This window comes from Hippopotamus amphibius, chromosome 8 (genome assembly GCF_030028045.1).
Source record: "Hippopotamus amphibius kiboko isolate mHipAmp2 chromosome 8, mHipAmp2.hap2, whole genome shotgun sequence".
NCBI classification, from domain to species: Eukaryota; Metazoa; Chordata; class Mammalia; order Artiodactyla; family Hippopotamidae; genus Hippopotamus; species Hippopotamus amphibius.
This window is the reverse complement of record NC_080193.1, coordinates 5,778,946-5,791,205: the sequence shown is the minus strand read 5'-3', so window position 1 is coordinate 5,791,205 and position 12,260 is coordinate 5,778,946. Positions and strand designations below refer to the sequence as shown.

Genomic DNA, 12,260 nt, shown 5'->3' with positions numbered 1-12,260 from the left:
TGATCAAAGTGTTACAAGTATAAAACCAGCAAAGGACCTTGCATCTGATTAAATAACACATAAAATTGACATATTATTAATGCATTCATTGCTTATATGACAACATCTGCTTCTAAAATACTGGCCTCCTATGTAACTCGAATACTTTTACAACACTCTATGTTTGTAACACAAATGTAACTTTTTCAGTCCAATACACTTTGCAATTGTAACAAACTGTATTCACGGGATCTACATGAAGTTTCAAACAACTCCTAAAACCACTACTTAGTAAATTTAATACATATTTTATAATTTTATATTATACACATACACCCAGAGTGAGATAGAACACCTTTCATGTTTACGAAACATATTTACTTATTTCATTTTTATAACTATGCTTTGAGGTAATTTAAGATAGCCAATACTATTCAGTGTTTCTATTAAGAAACAATCCATAAACAGAATGAATACTCAAATTATTATGGGCTATTCAGACTTCTATGAGTTTAAACTACTAGCAGCTGTTAAAACTCAGGCTCCAATAAAAGACAATAACCTGTAAATGCACTTTCATTACTAATTCATAACATCACTTCCTTTCACTGGCCTCAGCCACTTTTTAATCTTTAATCTGTTTATACACATTTTTCACTACCCTTTTCATTTCACAATTTAAGTGATTTCTATAATCCAAGAGGCAACATGTACTAACTATCCATTTAAAAATAACTATAGTTTACATAATTCTAGAAATGCTATATTAAAGCTAAACTAAAAAAATTTATGTGTGTGTATACACACCAAATATCTGTAAACTATTACTTATGGAGAGAGACAAAATGTGTCGGTAGTTAATGATTTCAGGTATATATTTTAACAAACACAAAAATCTATTGTGGTAATCATTTCACAATATATGTAAGTCAAATCATTATGCTGTACACCTTAAACTAATACAGCGCTGTAAGTCAATTAAATCTCAATAAAACTGAAGAAAAAACAAAAAAAATTAATTAGTCTCAATGAATTTTGATGTAGCAAAGCGTTACCATTCACTACTTCTGCCAAATGAAATCACTGCAAAGTATGATGTACCTACTCCTTAGTAGGTGGGCAAAGATCAGTGTTAACGGCAATGTCAAATACACAGAGGAGTTACAGAAGAGCATGCATGTTTTCTTTTCTTAGGACACTCAGACAGTAGATGAGAAAAGGTATGACTGGATCATGCTGCCCACAGTCTCGGCTTCCTTTCTTCAGAAGATTTTGAAAAGAGGTACAGGTGAACAGGCTCAAAGGTTTCCCTCTGTCCTCCCTTATGTCCTTCCAGAATTCCCAAGCCAACTTTATCAGATTTTCTCATTTAAAAGCTTAGAGTTGCATCTTTGTCAAGATAGCATGAGTCAAGCTCTAACAAATCCCTGCATTTAATTTACAAAGTGGGGCTTTCCCAACTTACTCCCATGCAATATTAATTGTATGTATGAATAGCTGTTAAATAAGAATTAGTTATCTATACTTCTGTGAGAGATATGCCACTGGAGTTCAAGTTGATGATGATAAAATCTAGATTATGGGTTACTGTGACAGAATGTAAAGAATTCAGCACAGTGCCTGACACAGAGTAAATATTTAACAAAGTGAGCTATTTTGATTATTAGTTAATGAGAAAATAATCATAATAACGCACAATTACAGACTAACAGAATATACGGAGAGTCCAAAAAATATTTTAAATATTTTATTATTCAATATAATATTATTCAATTCCTATCACTGCTTTATTCATTCCTCCCCCTTGCTCCATATGAGACTGTTGGCAACTGGTAAATTCACTGCTATAAGGCTCCCAGACAAAATCTGAACCACCTGACTAAAAGAGCTTGGCAATAACAGATCTTGGGAGATGTAGAAGCTACCCAGAGGATTCTCTGCCAGCCTCTTCCAAAGCAAAGGTCAAGAAGCACTGAGTTTCACAGCTGTTTACTATAACTTCAAGAAAAGTGATGTGACCTAATTTTTCTCTTACTATCCCAGGTTTCATAGGAAGCAGTGTCATCTGCGAAACGGGCAAATTTGGGTCACTTAGGATTGAGCAGAGGCAGTATATGTGCAGCACACCAAGGGAAGGTGGGGGCCTATGAAGAAACATTGAACACTTGCTGCCCATCCAACCTCAGATAATACACCCCCTGCCTCAGCACCCCTCACGCATATACCCACATTCTGGTCACTGGTTATGTAGCAGACGGAGAGGGGAAGGCAATGTGGACTGACTATTGAAAGCACCCATACCCTGAGAACAATGGTTTTAACCTGAAGCTTTAGCCCAGAAGAAAGCCTTATAGGGAGCCAGTTAATACACTGGACTAAAGGGGGGAATGCCTAAATTTTAAAGTGTTGCAGAGTCACTTAGATATTTTTTGTTGTTCACCACAAAGAAACTTCAGTGATTATTCCACACATACTACTTAAATAATCTCACAAATAACAGAAATACAAACAGGTTACAAGTGCAAGTTTTCATTCTTTTCATCCTGCCTTCAATTAACATTCTCTAAAAATCTACAATATCAGGCACTGTGATGTGTACCATAGGGCTTGTACCCTCAAGGTGCTCACAGTCTAGAGGGGAAGAATATAAAAAGTTATAAACATCTTGACTGCTACCTACAGTAATTGTTGACTAATAGTAAGGGTTTGTAACATTTTAGCAGTAATAAATATGTAACTAATAACCAAAGTATTCATGCCCTCATTAAAGTTGTTAGTATTTGGTCTTTAATAAGTGGACATTCTTCTCATCTCAGAGAGTTTGCTAGAGACTAAATGTTTGTGTCCCTCCAAAATTAATATGTGTGATGGTATTTGGAGGTATGGCTTTTGGGAGGTGACTAGGTAATGAGAGTGGAGCCCTCATGAGTGGGATTAGTGTCCTTATAAAAGTGACCCCAGAGAGCTCCCTCTTCCCTTCTACCATATGAGAACAGGCACAGCAAGAAGACAGCCATCTATTAACCAGGAAGTGGCCAGACACCAAATCTGCCATCACCCTGATCTTGGACTTCCCAGCCTCCAGAACTGTGAAAAATAAATCTTATTTAAGCCACCCAGTCTATGGTATTTTGTTATTGCAGTCCAAACAGACTAAGACAGGGTTAAAGTGAAAACACTCAAAGACTAAACATGTGAAACAGAAAGCTATTCACCCTTCAAGTACCCCTGGAAGCAACGAAGGACCTTTAAGTCTTTTCTTTCAACATTCTATTACTGGTTCACAGTTCTAAATCATCACTGAACCCAATAATAACCTAAACTTCCCACTCTCCCATGGCTCAAATGAGAAATGAGGTAAACTCCTAGGCTGATAGATGCACATATATATTCATAACATAAAATATAGAACAAATGTATATAATATGTAATGATACATAAAGTTAAGTGTTTACTTCTATGTACAATACAATCTATTACCTAGTTCAAGTGCTCCCAAATTTTCTGCCTTCAATTTAATCTGTACTATTTTTTTTGGTATAATTGCTTTACAATGTTGTTAGTTCTACTGTACAACAAAGTGAATCAGCTACATGTATATCCCTTCCCTCTTGAACCTCCCTCCCACCCACCCCCATAATCTGTACTTTTAAATATTATATTTTAATGTTCCTAACCTGTCTTTCACTGTTTGAATTTGAGCTTTTTTACATCTTCTGAAGAATAAATATCTCTAACTATAACATGGTGGTATACCTGCTAGCCAGTCATACCACTTGCTACCACATCATCACCATCTTTGTCAACAATGTTTGTAAATTACATAACTATTTTACTGACTTTTCCCTTATTATTTTATTTAAAAATGAGCAGAGACTGGGAAAACAGAAATACTGATTCCATAGTCCCAATTAAAAAAAAAAAGCAGCAGCATTAATCTGTAATTTAACCACAGTTGGGTCAAAAATGAAAATGATTACAAGGTGCCAAAAGCAGAAAAGCTTTAACATCACTGTATGTACACAGAAAAACTAACTATGCTCGGTTTTGATGGAAAAGAATAACATTAGAGAACATATATTAAAAAATGATTCTTGAAAGGCATGATTTGAGATTTTATTTTTCAGTTCTCTAGGAATTAATGCTCCCTACTCACTGAACATGTCAATCTCTTGTTTAATATTTGTATACTTGATATTTCACATATTTGACTTCCATATACTTTTTTAGGAATACATTATACAGGAAAATAAAAGACCGCTTGTATTACTTAAAACATATCCACCATGCAAGCAAAATGTAAATAAACACATATTATCCACTATAAAATTTAGTACATATTACAAATTATACATTGTGTTACATTAAAATATGACATATAAAAATGAAGGGAGAGGATCCATATCCTCATAAGTTTCCTCTGTTTTACATCAAATAGGCACCTGTATGGATAAGCACAAATTACTTTTGTAATGTATTTTGTTATATATGTTCATTTAGAAAAAGGGAGAAATTAATAGAACTTTCTACAATGATGGAACTGTTGTCTCTACTGTCTAATAACATTAGCCTTTGGCCAGCCACATGTGGCCACTCAGCACTTGAAATGTGGCTAGTGTGACTAAGAAATTAAATTTTAAATTTCCTTTCATTTTAATTACTTTAAATAGCCATAACTGGCTAGTAGCTACTGTATTGGACAGTGCAGCTCTAGAGCTTGGTCCTCCTATAACAACAAACCTCCAAACACAAAGTGAAGGGGTATATACTAAACAAATAAAAATAACTACTACAAAAGCTTTGAACTGAAGCTATGTGACTTACTCCTCGGGTAGCTGTTACAGAATAGAAAGGACTCATAAGGCTGACATTAGAATCCTATCCCAGTTGCTTTTCAGCTGTGTGCCTTTAGTCAAGGCGCTTCACTTCACCCAAGTTCATATTCCACTTTCACTCACAGAGAGGATGGTAACGATGACCTCAAAGCACAGTAATGATGACTGCTAACTGGTATCACATGTGATATACAAAACAAAGAGTGGGTACTTTTTTAAAAATTGAAGAGAGTGAATTTCTCACTATTCACTCTCAATTTGGCATTTGCTATTTAATCAGGTGGCTCATCTGCTTTACCAGCTTGCAGAAAAGAAATTACTTATGGTAAAGTAGGTAAGAGACTGACAAAAATTAGGCACAAAAGTTAATGATCTTAATGATCACCTTCAGTCATTAAGGGAATAGTTAACTTATGTTTGGCATATTCCATTTCGAAAGCCTGTAAAGTAGGTAATATATTTAAGGGAAATTTTAAAATCAGAATTGCTTTTAAAAATGTTTACACTTTTGGCAGTTGATTGGGTAGGCTTCAATTATCTAGTAAACTTGTTATTTGGGAAAAACATCATATGCAAGTTAAATAAATTCCTTTGGCCTAGGTAGAAAAAAAGAAAGAGGTGGCAAAAAAATAGATGAGCAAAAACCTATCTGTAGAAACATGAAAAAGTCCTTCCCCTCAGAGACTTCATCCTGATACACTGATTATTAGAATTACTTCAAGGTGTTCTGAGGCCCAAGCCTGACGCCTATTTTAGAATGAACAAGAGCCCAGTCTTACCATATCAGTCTTGCCACTATAAATTATCATAACTTTTAGTGCATAGATGTTTATTTTCCAAAACCCTTCCTAGCTATCATTTGCGGAACCACTACTCTGTGCCCCACACTGTGCTAGTTCTTTTCCATAGTTTATCACTACGCTCACAATGTTCTGCAAGAAGTTATGACAACCATTGCACCAAAGAGGTGGTTATGAAACTTGCCCCTGCTGCCAAAAACTCTTTCCACTATTCCACACTATCTCTTTGATAAAAAAAAAATTAATGGTGTGCAATTAACCTCTAAATCAAGCTTTTTGTTTGGGAATTCTTATACTTGCAAAATGCAACCTATGGAAGCAGAAATGAAGGAAAATCAGAAATGACACAGAAAATGTATGAACATGAATATTTAATCTCTAATCCATTACTAACCGTTGATTGTAGAACAATTTTTAATGAATTGAATGAAAGGAAAATTCATTTCATTAACCTTTCATATAAATGTACTATTATTGAACCAAACAGGCCACTGTACTTGCAACTCAGTTCGATGTTAATTAGATTACAGGCATGGGGCTTTAAATCAAAGAGAAACAAAAGGAGCCATCAGTAAGCTTCTCAGCCAAGGCTTGTTTGTTTCCTGGCTAAAGTGGATTTTTACCTGCAATAAAATTTGCTATGCTTCTTTTATTTTCTGACATTTTCAAGTGGGTTTTCTTTTGCTCCTCTTTGTTGACACTTTATATCAAAAATAAAAATAAAACCTTGAGAATCAGCAAAGAATGCTGGGAGTAATCATTCCTATCTCTCCAGAAAACTATGCTTCTATTTTTTACCAGTCTGTCTTATTGTATGCTGAAACTACATTCAAGAGATTGAAGGCTATTTTAGAAAACACCACTATTTCGTTTGCAACCCAGAGTCAGAGGCCCAAATGGCCTAAACATAATGTTCTAACCAAATCTGCAGCTGTGAATTATTTTTCTCTTCAACATGGCTTTTGGTACATTCAATATCAATTTCTAAAAGAAACCTGCTCTCAATCTTTTTCATATCAAATCAGCTATTTCTCCTAAAATTAATTTTAAACTAATTATATCAAAAGTGTTAAAGTAACAAGTTTATGGGAAAATCATATTCTGAAAAGAAACCAGAAATCTGATAAGCAGTTAAAGATGAAATGACCACCAGGAGTTAAATAACCAAGTAGGTGTTGTTTACTAGCACTGGAGGAATTCCCAATGTTAAAGTTTATGTCAGATTATAAAATGCGTTCCATCACCTGGAGTTTCACTTTTAAGCTTTAAAAGTAAACAGTGAAAGAAGTTTGAAGTCCCCTAGAGAAATGGTTCTGAAAAGCCTTTACTCTATGGGTGTGGCAAAGGAGGAGTATAAATTTGTGCCAAGAAAACCAGGGAATTTCCTGAACATTCTCCAAGAAATCATCTGGCTTCGGCAGGAGTTCTGTGCCCCTACCCTGCCAATCCTCCCTCTACCCCAGAATACAGAGCGTGTGTGCCTTCAGACATATTGAGTGGTCCTGGGGAAAGTGGTAAAAGCAGAAGCAAAATGGAAAAAAAAATAATAATAATGGTGAGCAGAGAGAATTAGGAAAAACACTGACACCAACAATGTGGGAATTAAAGGATTCACTAACTACTGAAAAAAGCACTTGGTTTCTCACCTACCATAATGGAGCTATATCCAAACCATGCCAGATTAATAGAAATCCACTTCCACCAGAAAGCAGTCCATTAAAAATTATTGCCATAAGCGCTATATATTAGGATACAGCAGTTCTACATAAGGCTTCCTTGAGTAGATGAAATCCCACCATGAATGGCTCACTCCCTGATCTTTCTGATCTGAAAGGTGACAGTGGATGGTTGATTACTCTTGCTTTTCTCATCAAATTATAACTCAAATGGGAGTCCGTAGCATTACACCACAGAGAAGGTCAACGCCATACAATAATATATCATATCTGCAAAAACATCAAATCTGTTTGAAGTATCTGGGAGAGAATATTTTTAATTAATAAACTTTGTTTTTAGAGCAGTTCCAGATTCACAGCAAAAATGAGTAAAAAGTACAGGGAGCTCCCATACAACAACTGTTCTGACACATGTGTAACTTCCTATACCACAGTACTTTTTTATAATGGAGAATTATTTTTATATGAAAATCATGGAAGAAAATAAAAGAGTTCACACAATTTTAAAAAATATAAATAAATACTCATCTCCATTCCATCTATAGCCCCAGTCCTTGGAATAGTCCCTCTCTTCTGACTCTTTAGGTATTTGGGAAAGCAAAATTTCAGAAGTGCTACCTAAATCACTGATAGCCTCTACCTCTGTCAATTGCTAACTCACATGAAGAGTCTCCAGAGAGAGAAGAATCACGATGGCGGAGTAGGAGGACATGCGCTCACTCCCTCTTGCAAGAGCATCAGGATTACAACTAACTGCTGAACAGTCATCGACAGAAAGACACTGTAACTCACCAAAAAAAAACCACTCCACATCCAGAGACAAAGGAGAAGCTGCAATGAGATGGTAGGAAGGGCGCAATCCTGTTAAAATCAAATCCCATAAATGCTGGGTGGGTGACTCACAAGCTGGAGAACAGTTATACCACAGAAATCCTGAGGGTTCTGAGCCCCACATCAGGCTTCTTAATCTGGTGGTCCAGCAACGGGAGGAGGAAACCCCAGAGAATCAGACTTTGAAAGCCAGCTGGATTTGATTGCAGGACCTCCACAGGACTGGGGGAAACAGAGACTCCACTCTTGGAGGGCACACAAAAAAGTGCTCACCAGGACCCAGGGGGAAGGAGCAGTGACCCCATAGGAGACTGAACCAGACCTACCTGCTGGTGTTGGAGGGTTGCCTGCAGAGGTGGGGGGCAGCTGTGGCTCACCGAGGAGACAGGGGCACTGGCAGCAGGGGTTCTGAGAAGTGCTCATTGGCCTGAGCCCTTCCAGAGTCCACCATTAGCCCCACCAAAGAGCCTGTAAGCACCAGGGCTGGGTTGCCTCAGGCCAAACAACCACCAGGGTGGGAACACAGCCCCACCCACTGACAGACAAGCAGATAAAAGTGTCACTGAGCTCCACCCACCAAATCAGATTAAAATTTTACTGAGCTCCACCCACCCAGCCCAACCCACCATCAGAACCTCCCATCAGGAAGCACCCACGAGCCTCCTAGACAGCTTCCTCCACAAGAGGGCAGACAACAGAATCAAGCAGTATCAGCACCATTTCATCTTGTGGAACTGAAAATCACGGCCACATAAAGACAGAGAAAATGAAAAGGCAAAAGACTTTGTACCAGATGAAGGGACAAGATAAAACACCAGAAAAACAACTAAATGAAGAGGAGATAGGCACTCTTCTGGAAAAAGAATTCAGAATAATGATGGTGAAGATGATCCAGGACTTTCAAAAAAGGTTGGATGCAAAGATCAAAAAGTTGCAAGAAAAGTTTACCAAAGACCTAGAAGAATTAAAGAACAAACAAACAGATATGCAACACAATAACTGAAATGAAAAATACACTGGAAGGAACCAATAGCAGATTAACTGAGACAGAAGGACGAATAAGTGACCTGGAAGACAGAATGGTGATAATCACTGATGCAGAAAAGAATAAAGAAAAAAGAATGAAAAGAACTGAAGACAGCCTAAGAGACCACTGGGACAATGTTAAATGCACCAACATTAGCATTACAGGGGTCCCAGAAGGAGAAGGGAGAGAGAAAGGACCTGAGAAAATACTGGAAGAAGGAGAAGGGAGAGAGAAAGGACCTGAGAAAATACTGGAAGAGATTATAGTTGAAAACTTCCCTAACATGGGAAAGGAAATAGCTACCCAAGTCCAGGAAGTGCAGAGAGTCCCAGGCAGGATAAACCCAAGGAGAAACATGCCAAGACATAGAGTAGTCAAACTGACAAAAATTAAAGACAGAGAAATGTTATTAAAAGCAACAAGGGGAAAATGACAAATAACATACAAGAGAACTCCCATCAGGTTAACAGCTGATTTCTCAGCAGAAACTCTACAAGCAGAAGGCAGTGGCATGATATATTTCAAGTGATGACTGAGAAGAACCTACAACCAAGAATAATCTACCCAGCAAGGATCTCATTCAGATTCGAGGGAGAAATCAAAAGCTTTACAGACAAGCAACAGCTAAGAGAGTTCAGCACCACCAAACCAGCCTTACAACAAATGCTAAAGGACCTTCTCTAAGTGGGAAACATAAGAGAAGAAAAGGACCTACAGAAACAAAAACAAAACCATTGAGAAAATGGTACTAGGAACATACATATCGATAATTACCTTGAATGTAAATGGACTAAATGCACCAACCAAAAGACACAGACTGGCTGAATGGATACAAAAACAAGACCCATATATATGCTGTCTACAAGAGACCCACTTCAGACCTAGGGACACATACAGACTGAAAGTGAGGGGATGGAAAAAGATATTCCATGCAAATGGAAATCAAAAGAAAGCTGGAGTAGCGATACTCATATCAGATAAAATAGATGCTAAAATAAAAAATGTTACAAGAGACAAGAAAGGACACTACATAAAGATCGAGGGGTCAATCCAAGAAGAAGAGATAACAATTATAAATATATATGCACCCAATATAGGAGCACCTCAGTACATAAGGCAAATGCTAAACTAACAACTATGAAAGAGGAAATCGACAGTAACACAATCATAGTGGGGGACTTTAACAACCCACTTACACCAATGGACAGATCTTCCACACAGATAATTAATAAGGAAACACAAGCTTTAAATGACACAATAAGTCAGCTGGATTTAATAGATATCTATAGGACATTACATCCAAAAACAGCAGATTACACATTCTTCTCAAGTGCACATGGGACATTCTCCAGGATAGATCACATTTTGGGTCATAAATCAAGCCTTGGTAAATTCAAGAAAACTGAAATCGTATCAAGCATCTTTTCTGACCACAATGCTATGAGATTAGAAATCAATTACAGGAAAAAAACTGTAAAAAACACAAACACATGGAGGCTAAACAATATGCTACTAAATAACCAACAGATCACTGAAGAAATCAAAGAGGAAATCAAAAAATACCTAGAGACATATGACAATGAAAACACAATGATCCAAAACCTATGGGATGCAGCAAAGGCAGCACTAAGAGGGAATTTTATAGCAATACAATCCTACCTCAAGAAACAAGAAACATCCCAAATAAACAATCTAACCTTACACCTAAAGAAACTAGAGAAAGAAGAGCAAACAAAACCCCAAGTTAGTAGACGGAGAGAAATCATAAAGATCAGAGCAGAAATAAATGAAATAGAGACAAAGAAAACAATAGCAAAAATCAATAAAACTAAAAGCTGGTTCTTTGAGAAGATAAATAAAATTGATAAACCTCTAGTAAGACTCATCAAGAAAAAGAGGGAGAGGACTCAAATCAATAAAATTAGAAATGAAACAGGAGAAGTTACAACGGACACCGCAGAAATAAAAAGCACCATAAGAGATTACTACAAGCAACTATATGTCAATAAAATGGACAACCTGGATGAAATGGACAGATTATTAGAAAAGTATAACCTTCCAAGACTGAATCAGGAAGATATAGAAAATATGAACACACCAATCACGAGTAATGAAATTGAAACTGTGATTAAAAATCTCCCAACAAACAAAAGTCCAGGACCAGATGGATTCACAGGTGAATTTTATCAAACATTTAGAAAAGAGCTAACACCCATCCTTCTCAAACTCTTCCAAAAAATTGCAGAGGAAGGAACACTCCCAAACTCATTTTATGAGGCCACCATCACCCTGATACCAAAACCAGACAAAGATACTACAAAAAAAGAAAACTACAGACCAATATCACTGATGAATTTAGATGCAAAAATCCTCAACAAAATACTAGCCAACAGAATCCAACAACACATTCAAAGGATCATACACCATGATCAAGTGGGGTTTATCCCTGGAATGCAAGGATTCTTCAATATATGCAAATCAATCAATGTGATACACCACATTAACAAACTGAAGGATAAAAACCACATGATCATCTCAATAGATGCAGAAAAAGCTTCTGACAAAATTCAACACCCATTTATGATAAAAACTCTCCAGAAGGTGGGCATAGAGGGAACCTACCTCAACATAATAAAGGCCATATATGACAAACCCACAGCAAACATCATTCTCAATGGTGAAAAACTGCAAGCATTCCCCCTAAGATCAGGAACAAGACAAGGATGTCCACTCTCGCCACTACTACGCAACATCGTTTTGGAAGTCCTTGCCACAGCAATCAGAGAAGAAAAAGAAATAAAAGGAATCCAAATTGGAAAAGAAGAAGTAAAACTGTCACTGTTCACAGATGACATGATACTATACATAGAAAATCCTACAGATGCCACCAGAAAACTACTTGAGCTAATCAATGAATTTGGTAAAGTTGCAGGATACAAAATTAACACACAGAAATCTCTTGCATTTCTATACACCAACAATGAAAGATCAGAAAGAGAAATTAAGGAAACAATCCCATTCACCATTGCAACAAAAAGAATAAAATACCTAGGAATAAACCTAACCAAGGAGGTAAAAGACCTGTACTCAGAAAACTATAAGACACTACTGA

The 12,260-nt window shown here is 36.7% G+C and overlaps 1 protein-coding gene across 10 annotated transcripts in view; it reads right to left on the bottom strand.

Annotated features, from left to right (window-relative positions):
* The window catches only part of TTC28 (tetratricopeptide repeat domain 28), a 586,106-nt gene that overhangs the window by 285,768 nt on the left and 288,078 nt on the right, over positions 1-12,260 (bottom strand). The gene's annotated exons all lie outside the window — the stretch shown is intronic.